The sequence below is a fragment of the Sminthopsis crassicaudata genome, chromosome 1, assembly GCF_048593235.1.
Source record: "Sminthopsis crassicaudata isolate SCR6 chromosome 1, ASM4859323v1, whole genome shotgun sequence".
NCBI lineage: Eukaryota > Metazoa > Chordata > Mammalia > Dasyuromorphia > Dasyuridae > Sminthopsis > Sminthopsis crassicaudata.
In genome coordinates this window covers 565,379,208-565,401,513 of record NC_133617.1, presented here as the reverse complement: position 1 = coordinate 565,401,513, position 22,306 = coordinate 565,379,208, and the positions used below count along the sequence as shown (strand labels likewise).

The following is a 22,306-nucleotide window of genomic DNA, read 5'->3' as shown; positions in this document are numbered from 1 at the left end:
GTAAAGAAATTATGTAGTTCTCTCTTCACCCTCAACAATAAAACCCAGAACTATTTGAATGGGATTCCTAGCCATGTAAACTAGAAATAAAATCTATAACGTTCAAAGCTCCAAAAAAGAAAAAAAAAAAACCAACAAACTTTCTCCCTCTAATTGTTTCTTTGAATCTACAAGGATACATTTATCAGACATCCTAAAATATTACATGAATATTTAAAGGAATATATTTGAGATGCTACATACATGTGAAATAATGATGTCTGATATTGATATAGTTTTATACAAAATGCTATGCATTTTTTCATATGAACCTCCAAACAGGTTGATAGTCTAAGTAGTATTCTCATTTTTTAAAATGAGAAAACTAAATATCAGAGAGATTATGTTAACTACCAAAGACTACATCACTATAAGCAGCAAATCCAAGACTCCAACAGGTCTTTCTGACTGCCCCATTCCCATCCCCTTCAGTTCAATTTAATAAGTTTTTATTAAGTACCCATTATGTTCAAATTTCTAAAAATAGGCAGAGGAGATTCAAAGACAAAATCAAAGTCTGCATTATATTTAATGGGAAAGATCATGTCCACAATTATATACAAAGTGAATACAAATTTCATTGAGATTAGGATATGGGGGAGTACAAGTGACTATGAAGATTAGTAATGATCATGTATAGGAAGTGACATTTAAGCTAAATCTTGAGAAGTGCCAGAAATTCCAAGTGCAAGAGATAAGGAGATGTATTTTCCCCAACATTACAGGTGTGTGTGTATGTGCATGCATTTGTGTATGCATGCATGCATGTGCACATGTGCATGCCATGCCTTATATTGGAAGAATGAGCAAAGAACACTGGAAGCCAAAAGAGAAAAATAATTATCCCATTTTAGTATCAACTTTATGTAAAGTTCTACCACTACTACAGAAGGAAAATCATCACTTTTTTTTAGTATAAGATGTTGATGATTTCATTTTTTTTGAGTCAGAAGACAAAATGATAGCCTGAGTCTACTTAGGGTTTTCTATGTAATATAACAAAAGAATAACTATGTGAATAAAAAAGTAGTAGATTAATTAATTACATTTCTATTTACATTTCTATTTCCACTGTTAAACCCTTTGGCATTTTCAAAGTCAGTAATATATTTACATTTTATCAATGAGATCCCTCCTATAAAAATGATGCTTGTAAAATGATAATATACCTGGGATGTACTTTCATACTAAATGATATAATGAATATAAAAGTTTTCCTTAAACATGCTGTTTTGGAAATAGAAGTATAACTAGAAGCACAATTCATAAGCTCACATTTAACTATGTTCACCTAATAGCATGTATATTGACTATATACCCTCACATATATGCATACTAGAACCAGATATATGTAATGAGTCAAACTAAAAAGTCTTTAATTAAAAAGAAAATGAAATTTATTTCTCAATAATTATTATGCATATATTAATTCTAAAGTGTTCTGCTTTGTAATGTTAATTTCTAAATCTAATGTGTTAAATTCATATTTTATTGAAAATAAATACTAGTGATACATGTATTATAATAATTTCAACTTATCCTTAATAGGTTTTGAGAAGGTAGATTCTATCTCATCCACTATAACTGATTTAGAAACAAGAATTATTATCAGCAATGGAAGATAGAAACAATTAGCAAAATTCTCCCTATGCTTTGGAGGAAGCAGAATTTAGTTGGAATATACAGCATCACTCCTCTCCTTTTTGATGTGTATAGGCACAAGACTAAGAGATTGGTGTACCCCATGTTTTAACAGATCTGATAAAGATTATGCACTGCTCTGAAGTAAAGCTTTCTCCTTGCCTGTAGCCTATGCTATGCAAACAACTGCTAGAGAGAATATTAGAACTCAGTGCTTATATACCTTAATATATAATAGGGGAAAAGATATACAAGGTGTATATTCATTAAAAAATTGAGCTCATCCTGGCACAAAAATATTGACATGCCATATCCTAAAGATTCACATTAAGCATAAAAGTCCATTCCATTATTACTCTAAGGTGCTATTTACATAATACCAAATACAGGAATAAAGACTGAAATTTTTGAATTGGACACCTGGATCTTTCAAGATATTTAGATAATTTAATACTCGATACACACAAACTGAGAGTACAGGTATATCTAGGGAAAGTAGGGAAAACAGATTTAATCTTCATATGGCAAGATTTTTCTTCTCTATAAATTGAGACATGTAACTAGTGAAACAAAGTATCACATGAGCCAAGAGAGGAAAGTTTTCAATATAGAAACCTTATCTTTGAACTAACATTGTTTTCAAAACTTATACTCTGATCTTTTTTTATTATTATTTTTGTTTCAAGTTTATACTGACACATTACAATACAACCAGAGAAATATAACCAATGTGACCTTCATAGATATTTTTATAACATGCCCATAGCTTGGTTTTTACATACATATTTTATAGTTTCAATTTCTGAATCAATCAATATTTTAACTTTATGTAAAATCACATGCAAAGATTGTTACATCTCTGTGATTCTACATATTAGTTTCAGCTTTTTAAGTTCAGTTTTGGATCCCCCAAAGACTCAAATATATTTTCAAAACGAAGTATTTTCTCCATGTATAAAGCTAAAAATGGGTGGTAGAGGGACTATTGATTTCTGTTAAAAACACCATTCCATGCTTTATAATTAAAATTACTGTTAGACAAAACAAATCAGTAACTTTTTTCTAATAGAAGAAGAGTTCTTCTAAACAAAATTTTCCCAAGATTTTTCCATTATGTATTGTTATAAAAGTTGAACTGCAAAATATGGAAATTATACATTAAATATTCAAATTATCTGTCTGTCTATACACATATATATTTTAAAGTACATATGTTTCTCTGAATCTACATGGATATATATGTAGGAGATATTTAGAAAACTGAAATTGTTATTTATATCAAAAATGATATTTATATTTTCATTGTGGTATTCATATCAGGTTTGGGGAACATTGAGTATTGAAGAAAAATCTATAGTTCTCAAAGTAGAATGTGATTAATATTTTTAGCTATAACTTGTCATAAATCTATTTGTGATATTTATATTTTAAATTAGTACAGATATCAAGGAAAAATCAAATGTATAATTCTCTGGAATTTTATAAGTAGCTATTCAAATACAGAGAAGAGGGGGAGTTAATTGAAGTTAGTTTAGTAATTATAAAAAAATATATAAAAAGTTAAAAAAACAATTATATAGGCATTTCACCTATGTAAATCATCTGGAGTGACCAAACTTTAGGAAAAAATATTAAGTTAAATTAATATAATAATTTCAGTTCTGATGTATACACATACATATATACTTACATATATGTGTGTTTTTGTTCAATTTATGTACAACAATGTCACTTTAAATAGTAATAATTTGATTGAAAATCTTCAGTACTTAAGGCCACAAATCTCTCCTGATAGTTATGAGATTCTGTGAAGCAAATTTGTACCCCAAAATATGATGCACATTGTAAATAGAAAAGGATAAAAATGTTGCTGCTTATCTGTTTTTTTTTTTTGAGTTATGAAAAGCAAGTTTTTTATTTCACTATTTGTATTTTTTTTATTTTTGTATTTTATTTGTATTTTAAACAAGGACATCTCAAAATGAACACAACTGAGACAAAGACATTTTTACCAAACAAGTAGAAGCCCAATTAATAAGATTCAAATTCCTATTAATTTATAAAACAAACAAAACTTTAAAAATGAATTTTGGAATTATGTATGTAACTGATATGCCTAAAATGAGAAAAATTACCCACAAACTTAGTTTCCCATTCTAAGTCATGTGAAAAAAAAGTTAAATTTTCTCAACTCTGTAACATTGAATTCATTATTTAAGTAGTTTCAAATTGGGATTTTGTTCAGACAATTTTGATAGCTATTAAAAATTAAAACTTATGTAAAGAAAGTAACAGTTTATATTTTCTTTGGCAAACCATTATCATTTTTTTCCTCCTCTACCTAGTAATACAGGCCAAAATGACATAGTAAAATGAGTGTTATTTCAGTGCCTTTAGGCTTTCAAAATTTTGATTTTAAGGAGATTAAATGTACATCTTTTTTCAACAATAGTTCTTTTTGGGAGAGTTCCAAGATTTAGGGTCTTGTCTCCTTTGCTTCAAATTACACAGATGAATGATGCCCACCATAAAAAATGGCTTTTATGAAATTGGAAAACAACATAGAAACCAAGACAGAACCAAAATATCTTAAAGGTTGACTTTTTATATCATGATCAGAAACAAGCCTTGTATTCTTGATATAATATGATGATTTGTTACTGCATGGGGCACAAAAAGGGTCAATAACATCAAAGGGGAAAATTCTTATTTTGGTATTGAATGAAAATCCAACATAGGCTAAAAAGATGTGATTGCAGTCCCATTGCCCTAATACCAAAGCTTACATTATTGAGGAAAGTTCCAGCACCTCCTTCATGCTTTTGAAACAAGTGGGTAATAACATTTTAATGGCATTTTCCTTTGTGTCACCTCTCCCCCAGACAAAGGTGAAGCTGTACTTCAGAGAGGAACAAAAATGGTTTTGGAGGTATTTCATTTGTGTCAGTTCCTAGATAACCAGGAAATATAGCTTTACAGGAAGCATCCCTGTATTTCCTGGCCAGCTAACTGGGGCACACAGAAGGGATTGATAGGTGATGCCTTCCCTTTGGACTTAAGTCTTCAAAAAGCTCTTTGCTGGATATAAAAGATAGCCTCAGGTTAGATGTAGGCATAAGGAAATTAAAGCATTTGAAGAGTTGAAAAATCATCATAAAGACCCATTTGGAGTTTTCTTGGCAAAAATTCTGAAGCAATTTTTCCATTTCCTTTTCCATATTATCTTATAGATGAGGAAATTGAGGCAAATAGAGTTAAGTGACCTGCTCAGGGTCAAAGAACTAATAAGTTTCTGGTGATAGATTTGAATCTGGGTCTTCTGTCTCCAGGCTTGGCACTTGATCCCCTGAGCCATAACTTCAAATAAAATGAGAAACTAAATGACTATCCAGACACGACTTCAAATATCTAGATGCCTTCTGAAAAACTATTTTTTTATGCCACAAGAGCTGAATCATTATGCCAATCCTACCCCATCCTTCCTTTGGTCTAGTAGCTAGATACTAGAAATGCAAGAAGTTGATTTCTGTAGCTGCTCACCAAAGGAGATTATCGAGAGAGCCCACTAGATGGCATGAATGCACCGTCCTGGGACAGTTCTGCCCACTGCTTTGGGAGACAGTGGTAGATTCTTTCTTTTCATGTTGTTGGACCAGTGTTTAGTGCTGTGTGATGTACCTTCTTTCAGAAAGATCTTTGTATTCCTTGACTCTTTTCAGGACACAAAGGAGATTTTTTTCTCCCCTCCATGGAAAAGTGGGATTGAATTTGAAATGATAGATCTTTTCAATATTTACCAGTTTTTACAGAGAAATTTACTTTGGGGCACTTTGGGACATACTCTGCTATTTGTTGGCTGGCCTTACTTAATAGGGTGTTTCTTTGAAATAAGAATCCCTTCAGCATTGTTTTCTACTTAAACAACTGCAGATAAAGTTCACATGTTCTCAGCCTGACCTCTGTAATGTTTCCTGATTTTTGTCATCAAAAATTCTCTTTGTCTTTCTTCCCCTGATAGTGTAGGGGTGGTAATTAAGGACTATAAAACAAAAAGCTGAATTTTATATTGCTAAATGAATGGGAATTGAGTTATCTTTAATATTATTTAACAATAATGCCAAAGAAAATAGGCCAAAACTTGTTCTCCAGATGCTATATTCTTCTTTTTCTGTGTTTCTACCTGACTTAATCCACCCTTCAATCCTTATGAAACAAAAGTACATTTAAACTCAAAGTATTGTTCCTGCTTTTCCAATATGTTCAGATACTTTATACGTAATTCAACCTCAACAAAAAAATTATCCCACTTCTCATACTATCATTTCCTACCAAAATAATTTCTTCACAAAATGTCCGATTAAAAGTTGTTTTGATCTTTGGTAAATGTATTAATTTAAAATAAAATGTAAAATTAGGCCTCTATGCTCAGCAGCGCATGAATGACAAATCTGTTGTAGTAGGGGTATATTTTTAAGACACTCTTTTTAAATCCCTTACAGCAAATTTACATGTGCTCAAAAAAAAGATGTTACACGTTGGCAAAACCAAGTGTATAATTTATTTGATATGTTACTGATATAGCAATGTTTATACATAGCTATAATAGCTTAAAACTGAGTAAGATTTTTGGAATCCCCATATAAGAGATTTTACAGTTTTTTAAATACTATCTTATATAGTGTTATATAGTGATATAATCTGAAATATTTTAAAATGCAGTTCCATTTAAATTTTTTTCCATTCGTGAATTTCCTTCTATAAAATGCTTTATAATATGAGGTAGTATATACCCCAAATTTCAGTGCAATCTTGTTTACCACAATGCACGTAGGAAAAGTAATGGTCTTTTTTTTTTTAATGGGTATTGAGTTAGACAAGTTAAAAAACTTGGCATATGGCTAAATATAATGGGACATCTGGTATTGAGAAATACTGTTCTATCAGTCTCTGCTTATCTGTACCATATCATATTTGATCAATTGTATAAATAAATAATTTTGCCAGTCACATAAATAAAAAAAAAAATTAATTGGTAATAAGCCATGTCATAACGGGTACTATATGAAAAGTGTATTTGGGGTATAATCAATAAATGCTATTTTTAAAAAATCAAACTTGGGGTATAATCACTAAATGCTATTTAAAAAAAAAACAAACAAACAAGTTATTATATAGCATTAAAAAGATTGATGTAAGAAGTAATAGCAAAGTAACAAAAGGAATTCTATATGTAGAGTAACAAAAGGAATTCTATGTGTACACCTTTTCAATAATTTTCCTAAAGAGTGCAGATAAATTATAACCATACTGATTAATTATTTGAACATAGGGAAGACAATTCAAGACCAAATGGAATATTATAATCTTGCAGTGGTTAACTTTATATATTCATCTGAACAAATTTCAAGAGAAATTGTTTTAGCTGATTGGTATTGGCAACCAAGCTTTTTCCTGGCATCTGAATATACAACACAAGGAAACAGTGCAATGTGAAGTGATTATGTGAAACCATCTGGGTTATGCCCAAATGCAGGATAACTAAGAGAATATATTTACCATGGAAAAGATCCACTGTGTTCTGTTCAAACTCTTGTCAAAAGGTTAACAGTTTGTTATATTTGTTGTCATCATTGTTTTTTCTGTTATTATGAGAGGTACATTGTCTTCTGTCATTATTGCAGAGCAATGATTTGAGAATACCTCTGAAAGTTCTTTTATCTGAAAGTTCACATCATTTATGAAAAAATGACTATCCACACTTTGCCCATAAAGCTGTGAGAACCAGTGGTGCTTTCTTGTAAGTAAATGGAGGTGCAGGGAAGAAATAAATATTTAATACTTCATTATGTTCCTTATAAAATTCTATATTTGAAGCACTTAGTAAACTCTGGAATAAAAGTCCATGAAAAATCATGAGGGGAAAACAAAAGTTAATTTGATAACTAATGGTATTTCAAGTAGGCAAGTTTAAAATACCAAATTTTCTTAGGAAATTAAGTTATTTTAAAGTAGATTTTCAAATTAGTCATAATGCATTTCATTCTTACATGTCAAATTTTCAGTGATATGTATAATCTAATATACAAAATAAATTGAATTGTCAGTTGTTTTTTCTCTTTACATTTAAAAGACAAATTTTGGGGATTTTTTTGTTTTCTTTTGTTATTTGTTTCTTTGGTCTTTTAAGCATGGTTGACTTTGGGGCCACATTTAAATTGAATATCAAATCTGTTCCTGTAACCATAAATAGCACATATTAAATAGCAGAGCAGTGATCACATAGCACTGAATTCCACACTTCCCTGCCCAGAGATTTTTTATCTCATTCTATATATTTAGTATTCATGTTGAATAGTCTACAAAGCCCAAACACTTCCTTAGAAGAAAGAAAACACATTGAAAAAGAATTTGCCTTTTAAGACTTTTAAAAATTCCAAACAAAATGTAACAAAAGATAAAATAAAAGGAGAGAAAATTTTCTCTGTGCTTTGTTGCTTTGGAATTGGGCTTCTATAAACAGAAAGAATGTTTTAATCCCAATCAACATGTTGAGCTGAAACAAACAATGAAAGAAAATGAGATTGTAAAATGTTCTTAGACTTAGACTTAGAAAACAGGTAGACCACATAGACTTCATTTCACTGCAGCATCATATGGTGCTTAAAGCACGGAGACATGCCTCCTTAGCATGCAAAATGAAGAAAAAGATCAGAAGGGACAATGCTTATGGGGGTGGGGAAAGTGGGAGTTCTTACTCCACTGGTCTTACAAGGTTGCTATTTATGTCATCTTTTTCATGGAAACATCAACAATCAAGTTAATACATTCCAGGAAATCAATAAGCAATGAACTCTTTTATCCATCTTTTGATCCCATTTTTCCAAGTGTTTTTGCCAAGTACCATCTACCTAGCACACTGCCTTAGGCCATTTAATCTGTAACAAAGCATAGTTTCACAACCAAACCTAGTGAAAGCTCATAACTACAGTCACCATTTCCCTGGGCTCTACTCATAGGCTTGGCAGGTTCTTTAGTTTTGAACCATGTCTGTGTCAGAGGAATATGTTTCCTTTTCTACTGAACCCTAAGCAAAAACCACCCAAGAAAGGATCCTTTGAAGGAGAACAATGTTGGAACCCTCTTATTTAATAACATGAGAATTGTCCTTTTGCTTCTTTTCTGGTTCTCTATTAAGTGGACTATTTGAAAAGCATCTGAGTTGTTGCTGAGATGAACTAGGAAGATCAAATCTATCCCCAAAATAAATTTGAAATCCAAGAATTTGAGCAGGAAATTCTATATGAGTGTATTTACTACTGATCCCTTCAAAGGATATCTAAGGATAGATTGAGTTGACAAAAAAAAAAAATCACACTCATGTGTGCGCGCATACACACACACATTAAAAAATCCTAACCAAAACTTAAATAAAAGGGACATGTGTTGCTAATCCTTGTGAAAGACCATTTGCACCTGGTGTTGGCAATAGTAATGAAAAGCCAATATCCCATCTAAGGTTATTTTCTATATTACAATTCATTAAAATGCCATGGACAAGGAGCTTATGTGAAAAAATACATAGGCTATTCCTAAAATAGAACTCAGGTATCAAGAAATAAAATGTGGCTCTTTTACTCATTTTCATTAGGGTCTAATATTTTGAAACAGATATAATACCAGGGACCAAAAAAAAAAAAAGACAACAGTAAATTTGCCTGAATTATGAAAAACACTTTGCAAAAGTTAACAAAAAACAATTAATATTACCTATCCATTTGAAATATCCTAGCCCTTGAAGAATCAAGATTCATTTCCAGTCTTGTTTCACTGATTCTCAATTCTACATTATTAAATGATAAACCTCTAGCACTGAGGAGAGTGCCTGGAACATAGTGTTAGTTGAATTAATAAGTGGAAATTTTTCATCATTTTCCACTTGTTCATGATTAAGTAAGTCTAGAACTCAGTACTGCAGGAACCTAATATAATCTTTTTACTACTAGGTCACATTGCATCCTCAATACAAGCAACAATATTGCCTTTGCTGTATAATTTCCACATTTCATAGCCCTTTTATGTTTTCCATTTAATAGTGGCACATGTTTTAACCAGGGAAGGCAATGCTTATCCTTGCAAACAGAGTCAAAATTCTAAGATTTAGTGTACAAACAAGAAAGATAGCATTAGTGAAAACTCAGAATTCACATTTTTTTTCTAGCTAAATTTTTACTTGGCATGATATTACAAGTCAAACTATTTCTACCCAAAACAGATATAGATCATGGGAAGGGAAATCCAATAAGCCAATAGCTAAAGGCCATGTTATTGTCCTTTCCTCCTCCCCTAGCTCATTTATGAAATAACATGTTTTTCTTCCCAATGTTTTCCCCCTCCTCTCTCTTTAGTGGCAGTAATGCTTACTGCTCTTGACATAATTCCTCGTTCACCCCTGACAATCATTTTTTTGAATACTATCCTAGCAATAAAATACCTGGAGTCTTTCGGATGGCCATTGGCTTGAGTTACCCCAATTAGCTAGAATCACTTGGTAGTACCCAGAGAAATCAGTTGTTTTTCTCTTTTGGCTGAATACAACATTATGGGAGAATTCAACATTTTATTCAGGTCACTTATCATTCCAGAAGTTTTTTTTCTTATTCCTCTGTGGTCTTAATATAGTTAAATAGGAGTTTTAAAATATACATATAGAAATAGGCAGGTTTTTATACCCATCATTCTGCCATAACTGTCATATAACACAATCTTCCTGTTCCCTTATCCACCAATCCCCCCAAAAGATTTTCTTTATAACAATTAATCATTAGGGTAACTGAAAGACATGGCTGTAAATGGATAATTAAAATCTACTTATATAGAAAATTATATGCATGTACTTGTACATATATATCATAATACATATTAATGCATATTACATATGCATGAGTAAATGTGCACACTCATGTATGTGTCTTGTTTTTTTGTGTGTAGATGAATACATCTATCTGTGAATCTTTTTAATAGTGATCTCCCTTTTCAGAACTCTCTAATGGTGTGGAGAGTGTCCATAAATAGAAAAGGTTATATGGACCACCAAAGTTGAATGCAATGTGTTATATATAATATGTGGACATGGACATGAAAATGACTATCACAGGAATAAAAATTTAAAATTTCAATTTTTTCTAAATCAAGTGTTAGAAACTTGGGAACTGAGATTAATTTACTGAAATGAATTTCAACATTGAAAAATGTTTAAATTATAAGTTAAGAAATAAAGCAAACTAAGATGTTTTAATTATATTAAAAGGAGCCTTTTCATGTTTCCTTATGACAATAGATATTACAGATTTTGTCTGTCAATTTTATATTACTTTATTTTGTATTTTGTATATTATCAGTATTCACATTTGTATTTGAGAGTTGTATTCTTTAATTATAATATATTTTCTGAATTATTTCTTTGTAATCATTTAATGGTCATATATTTTGTTCTTTGTAAAAATGAGAAACACCTAAATTCACATAACTAATAATACTTTATAGGGGCAATAAAGCCCATACAACTGAGGGTGGACAACAAATAATAAAGACTAATATGAATGCATGTCTCTTCTTTTGACATGTAAACAGTCCGCTAAGGAGGGGAAAGACTAGAAATTGAATTTAGCTGATGCAAATGAAATTAAACCTAAATTGGTTGTCATATCAAACTGATGTTAACTAGGTAAATGTTTGCTGTTTATTAAGCTACAATTTAGAATTTATAATGCTTCAAATAATAAGAATCTCTTCATATTCATTTGAAATACAAATTAAAAGGACATATAAAATTATTTTTCTGCTTCCTCTTTTAAAAATTATTTAAAATCTCTTCTGCTTTCCCATGTGATACTTCAGTGATTATAGTTCATGAGTACTGTAGTCTAATATATGTACACTCCAAACACACTCACACACACATATGCATTTACTTTTCTGGCCAGGCAGTATCCCATTACATCACTGCTTCAAATGCATTCATTCTCTTCAATATTGTTGGCTGTTTCAGGTTAACTACCAAAATCATTTGCCTGAGAAACGAGATTTAATTGTCTTACAACTACCTCTGTGAGGTACAATAGGGATTACAAGTACCCATTGATTATACTATTGGGTAGAATAAGGGACTCTTATTCTAGAGTTTCTCATTCATTTTGTCATTGCATTCTCTTTGAAAGAGACCAAATGGGTCCCAGCAGGTGAAAGCAAAGAAACCTGAAAGGCCCCCTTTGATGAATGACAATACCCCAACCGCCCTCCCCCCATTTTGGGAGATTATAAAACCTTATTAAATCATGCCCTGTTAGATATTGATTGAGAGGGAGCTAAACGAAAACCAACAATAGCAGCATGAATCAGAGAACAGTGCTTTCATCAGTGGGCACTAAACACAGCTAAGCTTTCCAATCCTTGGAGGGGGGGTTTGGGGGGAAAGGGAGGAGGTTGGTATTTTTTTTACTATTTACTTTTGTTTAAACCATTATCCAAGAAAGTCATACAATTATAGCAGCTTTGTCAATCAAGAACGGATTATAGTTGTCTAGCAATTCATCTTTTAAAATGTAGCAGAGTAACATACAGACAACATTATACTTAAAGTTAGGATTCTAGATTATTATTGGGGTGGGGGGCAATTCTGTGTAATTATCCCAACTGTCACTGACTTCATGACAAGACTGATTTAAAATATATTAACAAATTAAGAAAGTTGAAAAGAGATAGTTACTAGGATCCAAGTTGAAAACTTACCCATGTTTTAAGGTTATCTTTGATAACAGACTGTTTTCGTTTCTTGGCTGTCATGTCAGCCATCTGTGAACCCCACTGTAAACAACCCCTTTATGACAATCACCTCAGTATTATTTGAATATGTCTGCTTTAAAGGAGATTTCTGTAAATAAAGGCTGTGTGTTAATTAACTGTCAACTTTTCTTCTTTTCCTTCCCCCCCCCACCTTTTCTTTATAAACTATGTGGATTTCAAGCAATAGAGGAAAATATCTCCTTATTTCTCCCTCCACACCTTAAAAAAAAGCCGTCAAATTTTAAGAAAAACAACCAATTGTGTCAAACTAAAACTTACTTTCTCCTTCTAGGATTAACAATCAAGCCTGATTCTATGTAATTTGTTTGCTTTTAGTACTTTCATTTGATTTCATTCCTCTTTTTTTCCTGACAGCTACAGGTGACCACATTTTTTCTCCTCCATAGGTAAATCCTTGTTCAAGAACATTATTTAAAAGAAAGAAAGGAAAGGAAGGAAGGAAGGGAGAGAGAGAGAGAGAGAGAGAGAGAGAGAGAGAGAGAGAGAGAGAGAGAGAGAGAGAGAGAGAGAGAGAGAGAGAGAGAGAGAGAGAGAGAGAGAGAGAGAGAGAGAGGAAGGAAGGAAGGAAGGAAGGAAGGAAGGAAGGGAAGGAAGGAAGGAAGGAAGGAAGGAAGGAAGGAAGGAAAGGAAGGAAGAAAGAAAGAAAGAAAGAAAGAAGAAAGAAAGAAAGAAAGAAAGAAAGAAAGAAAGAAAGAAAGAAAGAAAGAAAGAAAGAAAGAAAGAAAGAAAGAAAGAAGAAAGAAAATAAGGAAGGAAGGAGGGAAGGAAGGAGGGAAGGAAGGAAGGAAGGAGGGAAGGAAAGAAGGAAGGAAGGAAGAAAGAAGGAAGAAAGAAAGAAAATTAAAAAAGAGAAGGAAAATAATTTGGTTGAAAACTAATATATTTTGTTTTTGGTATAATGATTACATGATAAAAAAATAATTGAAAGCTAAATTTCAATAACTATTAAACTTGCTTAAATTAATCTTTGTTAAAGAATGCAATACCCAAGTATTTGTGATGGCAGTATTATGCTGTTATTAGTTTGATATCAATGATGAGTAATTTGCACTTCAATAATAATAGCTTTATTTGTGGGAGTAGGATAAATGCAGCTGGCAATGGTATTTGATGCATCCTCTAGTAATAAGCATTGCATTGAACCTGAAATTTTAATGTCAACTTTTTCTAGCTAACTTTTTTATATTGTTGCTCACTAAAGACACCCTCGAGGTACTTAAAAACAAGACATCAGGAATTAAAATATGCTTTAAAAATAGACAACAGCAGAGTGAATTCAGTAATATTTGTTTGACAATTAAAATCTAACATCTTTGCAATACAGCTAACTGCAAATTGAAGGAAAATATGGTAAGTATAAAAGATATTTGACTTTTAAAATAGTGTTTTAGAATGAGAAAAAGTATATGAAATTATTATATTTCAACCAAATACTTATGTCCATTTTTCTTAAGATAACTCTAAGTAAATTATTTTTCAGTAGTGTTAAAGAAATATCTTTATTTTAAAATCACGCTGTTGAATGTTTCCTATTTGGAAACATATTTGTAGCATGTTATGGAACATTTGGAATGTTGGCTGCCCAGTTTTTTTAAGCTGGTACTATTAATTAAGTAATAGACTCCTTTAAAATAATCAACTATCTGTCACTAAGTATTATGTATAGTTTTGTTTATGTGTTTATATGTTACCAATATTGTGAAATATTTAAATGAAGGTTAACAATGTAAATTTTACTCTCATACTCTTTGATCAGTATATCTAATAATTATATAAGCCACTTATCAAACATAAAAAATTAAAATGATATCAAGCTTCAGGGAGATATAGATGGTAGTTACTTTTCAATACTCAGTATGTTGCATACATTCTTATAAATACAAAATGCCAGTTAAAATGCTTTAAATTTTCACATGCTACCTGTGATGAATAATTAACAGACTGAATTTTGTTGCTAATTGTATTTTCATTTCATTTGATTTCTTCAAGTGAAAGTGTTACTTGATGCTTTTTCACTCAGAAATCAGTTCTGTACTGATTTATGTTTCCTGTTTTTAAAAATATACATTTTTTTGTATCTACTTCTTGATAAATGCTAAATGTTCTCTATTGGGAAAACTGATAAAGAAGCAGATAACTGGTCATTGTGGTGTCCATGCTGGACATTTTCTGCTTTGTAAGAATAAATATTAAGAATTTTTATCTTATCTAACTTTTCCAGGAACTTTTTTAAAGCATACCAGTTAAAAATAAATGGGTGCCCTGACTAGATGGCAGACATCATTTTTAGCTTTAATTTATCTATAATATATTAATGAAGAAAGTAATAACTATATAAATACAAATACAAAGATACATATATCATTTATCCCCTTTATTGTATTTAGGAATAAGAATGATCTAATTAAAATTTTTAGTTATCACACTTTAACCCCCTCCCTCCACTAATTATGTAAATATTTTTTCAGCTAGTTTTCATAGAAACTATTTTTAACATTTTCTCATATAGATAATTTTGGGGGCACAGTAAAAACTGTATTTGAATATTTTAAAAGCATATAATATCCTGCATATTTCAGTGTTATCTAATTCCATAAAAATAATCACAATAATTCACTAATAACACAATTTTTCATTTAACACAAAAGGTTTTAATGTATCCTACAAAACCCTTTCAAGCAACTAGTATTAAAAACATAATATAGTTATGTGTTATACGCTTTACTTAATTATTTCAGAATAGGTCAATCATAGTATATATAATACCATTAACTCTTCTGTCTACATGAGTACATTCATACTTTTGCAAAAGGAACTCATTTATCAAACTTTTAAGTCAAAATACAAAAAAAAATAGATTCTCCCATATTTTAAAGAGTCTCTAGTATCTGCCTTGTAAGATTGTATATACAATAATATTAAAAGAGTATACAACCCTCAACTTTTTGCAGTCTAGAATTATTTTGCCCCACATATTCCATTTCATTTCTACTTCATCTTCTTGACCTTATATGCTATCACAGTAACATGAATCAATTTTTTAAATCAAATCTCTAAGTTGAAACTATCCCAAAAGACATTAGTAACTATCCCAAAAGTGGATTACTGTTCATTTTAATATGCCATATTTGTTTATTTAATTTTACTAATACTACTTTTGTCATATTTAATTTTCAACCCAAGTTGAGGTAACTTATATATTAATATAAAGTTAGTAAAATGGAATGGATAATATATTTTTGATTGAGAGAATAGTTAGAGAATCTAGTTTCAGATATGAATAAATTTATGTTATTTACTTGTGTAAGTTCTATAATACTTTGTAAGGTGCCTTGACCATAGTAGGCCTTCCATAAATATTTGCTCATTTAATGAATGAATATTTGGAGGTAATTCTTTTTGTAGTGAAAATGTGCATGGGCCTGTGGAAGGAGGAAAACAGAGGGAATGGGGGGTAGGTTAAAGGCAGGTTATTGAAACATCCCATTGCTTATAGTGCTTATTTGTGAACAGAATAAATATGAAGTATATCGTTGCTGTTTGCGACAAAAGAAGACTTTAGTTTTCTGCATCATGAATAGTTTGTCATATTTTTTTTTTAGGTTTCTGAGAATTTGAGGATTTTTGAAAGATAAACTAAGTTTCAATTATAGGAGGCTTTAAGATAATTATAATTTAAGTACTTTTTTAAAAGAAATTTTAATTTGTCATTGGTGCTTTTTTATGTTGAGTGTGTGTGTGTGTGTGTGTGTGTGTGTGTGTGTGTGTGTGTGTGTCCAACGCCAAACTAAGTTAACCTTGGAAACAGACTAAGTTAACCTGCTTCCAAGATTTGTAATTGTAAAATAATAGCAAATCTAAGTGAATGAGTAAATGACTGAACAAAAGCATGACAGTAATCAGTACTTGTTGAGATCTTAGAGTGATTCAAAGTTGACTTTATATAGGGGTTAAAGAGCCTATTGAGAAGACCTTGCTCAAAGAGTTGAAAATGTTGGTTTACTTGACACTACTATTGTCATTGAGGGGCAACAAAACTGAGATATTGTGAATAAGTCAATAAACATTTATTAAGTGCTACCTATGTACCAGGCAATATGCTAAGAAGTGGGGATACAAAAAAAGACAAAATCAGTCCCAGCTCTCAAAGAGCTATCATTATAATAGGGAAGACAACTTAAAAATGATAAGGTAAATACAATATGCATGTGTGAATATATATGTATATACTTATAAACAGAAAAAAGAGAGAGAGAAATATATATACATATACATAATGAAAGAGGGAGATGTTATTATTGGTAAGTACCAGTACAGAGCTAGTAATAGATGGGAATTTGAGCTAAGTATTGAAAGAAGCCAGGGAAACTAAAAGAGAGAGGTATTAAATTATAAAAAAAAGGCTTGGGGTTAACACTTAAGTTAAAGCCTCAGATCACATATAGCATCATATATAAAAGACAGACTTTTGGAAATTATCTTCATGACATTAGAATGAAGGATGCTAAATGTATTTTCCCATGCCTCATCAAGTACTATGAAGTCCAACTATAAAGTAATAGAATTAAAATTTTAATCAATAAACATACCAGACTGTCTGTTTAGAATGAAATAGGGTTTTTGTCATTAAGCTGTTTTTCAGTCATGTCCAAGACTTTATGACATCATTTGGAGTTTTCTTGACAAAGATAGTGGAATAATTTGCCATTCCCTTCTCCAGCTCATTTTATAGATGAGAAGGTTGAGGCCAATAGGGTTAAAAGATTTATCCAGGATCACAATTAATAAAACATCTGAAACTAAATTTAAATTCAGGAAATTGAGCCTTCCTGACTCCAGGCCAGGTGCTCTGTGCCACCTGGCTGCCCTAATTAGATAATACACATTAAAATTGTCACATTGGAGGGGTTACACGCTGATTCTAATGCTGCTTTTACCAATTGATTCATTTTTGGAATTCTTCTTTTGGAACTGATTTCAGAAATAACTTCCAAACACATTGGCTCCTTTCATTTACAGTCACACCTTGCTTTTGCCCTACAACAATGTTATATAACTTGATCTCTGTGCCCTTACTCCTACCCCTCTCCTTTTTAATTAACCAGACTTAGCTTCACAGATTTTTGACTACTTTAAAACTCCAAACATATCCTCAGAAGACAAGGATTCATCACTCATTATAGCCAAAATAATGTGTCTCATCCTCTGAAAGTAGTATATGTGTTTCCAAAATGACATCCTGAAGAGGCAAAGCTTTTTTTGATTGTATAAATCTTAGACTTAAAAGAATCAAGTACATTTCTTTGCATTTATATAAACCTTCTCTCTGAAATGACTAGTGATATATTAATTTTGATATCCAATCTTCTTCTTTTTTTTTTTTTTTTACAGTTCTCATTCTTCTTAACACTGCTACTTGCATTTGGCACTAGTAACCTTTCCAAATAACCCCCCATGACTTCAGAAGCATCATATTATTGCGGTTTTCCCTCTATCTTTCTAATTATTCTTTTTATATTTCACTCTCTAGAGATTTATCCTCTTGCTGAAACTTAATATGAAGGTTCCCTAAGGTTGCTCTCCTAATCCTTTTTCTTTCATCCCCTAGATGTGGCAACTTTCTTTCCCTATAGAGGTGATTAAGTAGTACAGTGGAAATAGATTGGAGTCAGGAAACCTGAGTTCAAATCCATCTTTAGACATTTATTTGTGTGTGACTCTGGGCAAGAAAGCTACTAACCCCTGTTTGTCTCAGTCTTCTCAACTTAATATGGAGATATTGATAGTATCTACCTGCCAGGGTTGTTGTGAGAATCAAATAAAATAATAATTGTAATACTTTTAGCACTGTAAGCACCTAGCACTGACATCTACTATGTGGGCTATTATTGTTAACTTTTACTTTTATGCCATTGACCATAAAATTTGTGGTTTCATCCTGACTTCCCTTCTGAGTTCTATCTAGGAAAACATCTGCAACTGTCTGTCTATAAGGTACATCCCCTGGAGGGAGCCCCACATTGAATGCAGCTTTACCATTTCTCCATTTGATTTCATTTTGTCACATAAGGCATTATCATTCATACAGCATCCCATATTTCTAACCTTTGGACTTCTTTTACTATCCCTTTCCCCTTAACTCTCAATCCAAACAATTAGCAAGTCTTGTTGAAAAATCTTTATGGCATCTCTTACATGTATTCTCTCTTCTCTATGGTCACTTGCTATTTTTTCTAGCACAAGCTCTAGTACCCATCAACCTGGATGATGATAGTTGCCTCCTCACAGCTCTTCTTGAAATATTTTCCACTATTAGTGCTCTCCCATGGCTACAAGACTCTCTCTCTGTTGGTAGAGATAAATCCTTGACCTGGGTGAGGGGTAGAGCAGAGATAGTGTGAGATGGAGAACTTCATTTCTCTTGAGTTATCTTTTAAACACCTAGAGATTTGGTCCTCTTTGAGTTTCTAGTTACTTCATGTGCTTTGAGAAGGAAGGTAGAAGAGGCTAACTCCATTCATTTCTTATACCTAGTTCTGATCTTATACCTAGCCCAATCTTCAAAAATCTACAGGGGTTTTCTGTTACATATGAGCAATTTCATGACAATCTCTGTCATTCACAGCTTTCTACAACATGAAAGATCAATGACTTTCCAGGCTTAAATTGTTTCATTCATATCTGTAAAGTCTATACTCTAGTAAAACTAGATTATTTTTCTTCTTTCTCTGTTCTCTATCAGATACCTACCACAGTGTTTTGTAAATGGTAGGTACTTAAGAAATGTTTTCTAAATTAATGCATGTATGTATATTTGCTAGATTTTGTGTATATTTTTAAATTATATAAAACTTTAAGCTATTCTTATAGACAAGATACACTGATCTAAAATGGTTGGGGAGTTAGCATATTATTTTGAATGGTTATGGATAAAAATGAAAAACAATCTTAATATAGGATTGTGGTTTCCTCTGCCTTCAAAATACCATTAAGTTGAGACTAGCATGAATAAAATTTCAATTTTAATTTAAATCAATTCTGAACTTTGAAAAAATAACCTTTGGCTCCCTGGAAAAGATAACCTAAAAGATATAAACCTGGAATACAGTATGATAGGAGAAAATATATAAGAATTACATAGGATAGTTAAGCGTGAATAACTTAACTATTGAATGGGATATTTAAACAATTGTTCCAGTTTAGAACAGGTCCAATGCACTTATGGTTTCCTTTTTAAGTACAAAAGTATATCTCTGCACACACACATTTATATTTGAGCAGGGCTTATAAGGCGAGCTTTCACATGTCCCTTCAAAATGGAAAGATTTATATAAAAAGTCCTGTATCCTATTGTATCTTTCTTGTAAGGATTTTGTTTAAAAGGTTCATCATTTCACATATATATGCATATATATATACACGCACACAAATGTAACCATTATCAACCCTATTAGAATCAAGGCTCCTTTGGGAGCAAAGATTGTTTGATTTTTGGTAATTCTATCCCCAGTATATAGAAGAGTGCTTGGTGAATAGTATGCACTTAGTGAGTATTGTTTGATGGATTGTTCACCAGAAATTTTGCTACAGATGATGAACCATGGAAACCCAGAAAAGAAAATATGTTATCATCAATCACAATCACCCACAATATTTGAATTCATTTTAATACAACAATTCAAAAACGGTGGAGTGAAGCTAGGAAATTGCTTGAACTTTCCCAGTTTCCCTCAAAAACCACATGGAACAAAGCCTCTGAAGAGAGTCCAACAGAATGAAAACACTTTATAGCTCAAAATAGATTGGAAGGACTTCAAAAAAGGTCAGCTATACTGAAGTGAAAGGGGTCTCAGCCCCTGTCTGGGAAAGCTGGAAAAAATAGATCCAAGAGAGACAATTTAAATATTATTGATCTATGGAAAGGCCACAACCAAAAAAAAAAAAAAAAAAAAAAAAAAAAAAAAAAGGAACCTGGATAGCTTTCTTCAAGAGATCATCAAGGAATACTGCCATGGCATACCAGAACCAGAGGGCAAAATAATCATTGAAAGAATCTATCAATCAGCTACAGAAAGAAATCCCACAAAGACAACTCCAAGAAACAATGTTGCAAAATTCCAGATTATAATCTCAAGGAAAAAATACTGAAAGTTGACAGAAAAAAACCCAACAACAATTCAAATATCAATGAGCAACAGTCAAGATTATTCAGAATCTGGCAACTTCTACAATAAAGTATTGGTGAATCTGGAATACCATTTTGTGGAAGGGAAAGAACCTGGGTTCAGTTCCCAATAGGAACTGAGCATCATCTTTCAGAGGAAGAGATGGATCTTCAATGAAGTAAGAGATTTTCAATCATTCCTATTAAAAACACCAGAACTAAACTGATATTTTCATCTTTAAACACAGGATTCAAAAGAAACATACAAAGGTAAACAGTGAGAAAAATATTATTTAATGATTAAAATGTTTACATACCTAGGTGGGAAAATGGTATCTATAACTTTTGGAAATTATATATTTTACTGGGGCAGTTAGAGGGGGCATATATAAATGGAGGTTGGGATATAAGAAGGATGATAATGAAACAACATACCAAAATCTATGAGATGAAGCCAAAGCAGTTCTTAGGGAAAATTTTATATCTTTAAATAGCTACATGAATAAAATAGAGAAAGAGGAGATCAATTAATTTGGCATGCAACTAAGAAAGCTAGAAAAAGAAAAAATTAAAAACTACCAATTAAATACCAAATTAGAAATTCTGAAAATCGAAGGAGAGATCAATAAAGGTGAAACTAAGAAAACTATTGAACTAATTAATAAAACAGTTAATTTTATGAAAAAAAAAAACAACAAAATAGATAAACCTTGGCTAATTTGATTAGAAAAAGGAAAGAAAAAACAAGTATAAAAAATGAAAAGGGTGAAGTTAGTACCAATGAAGAAGAAATTAAACAATAATTAGAAGCTATTTTGCCAAACTGTATGTCAACAAATCTGAAAATCTCGTTGAAATTGATGGATATTTACAAAAATATTAATTGCCCCAATTAAGAGTAAATAAGTTACTTAAATAGTCCCATTTTAAAAAAAAAGAAAGAAAGAAAGAAATTGAACAAACCATCAATGAATTTCTAAGAAAAGAATCTCCAGGGCCAGATGGATTTACAAGTGAATTCTACCAAACATATAAAGAACAAGTAATTCCAATACTATGTAAACTGTTTGAAAAAATAGGTAAAGGACCCCAGCCAAATTCCTTTATGGCATAAATATGGTACTGATACCTAAACCAAGAAGAGCCAAAATAGAGAAAGAAAATTACAGATGAATTTCTCTAATGAATATTGATGGAAAACTTTTAAATAAAATATTAGCAAAGAGATTTCAATAATTTATCTATCAAAATAACTCTCTATGACCAAGTGAGATTTATACCAGGAATGCAAGGTGGGCTCAATATCAGGAAAACTATTGCTATAATTGACCATATCAATAACAAAACTAACAGAAATCATATGATAATCTCAAGAGATGCAGAAAAAGCTTTTGACAAAATAAAGCACCTATTCCTATTAAAAAACACTAGAGTTCATAGTAATAAATGGAATTTTCCTTAAAAATGATAAGCATCATCTACCTAAAACCATCAGCAAGCATTATTTTTAATGGGGAGAAACTAGAAGCATTCCCAGTAATATCAGAGATGAAACAAGAATGCCAATTATTCAATACAAATTATATCATAATAGTACTA

At 31.4% G+C, this 22,306-nt stretch overlaps 1 long non-coding RNA gene across 2 annotated transcripts in view; it reads left to right on the top strand.

Annotated features, from left to right (window-relative positions):
- The first annotated feature begins 13,365 nt into the window (after positions 1 to 13,365).
- LOC141550970 (uncharacterized) overlaps positions 13,366 to 22,306 on the top strand; it is a 43,881-nt gene continuing 34,940 nt past the window's right edge. For both annotated transcript variants that reach the window (XR_012484757.1, XR_012484756.1), the window contains exon 1: positions 13,366 to 13,893. This is a non-coding gene — a long non-coding RNA (uncharacterized LOC141550970). The remainder of the gene's footprint in view (positions 13,894 to 22,306) is intronic.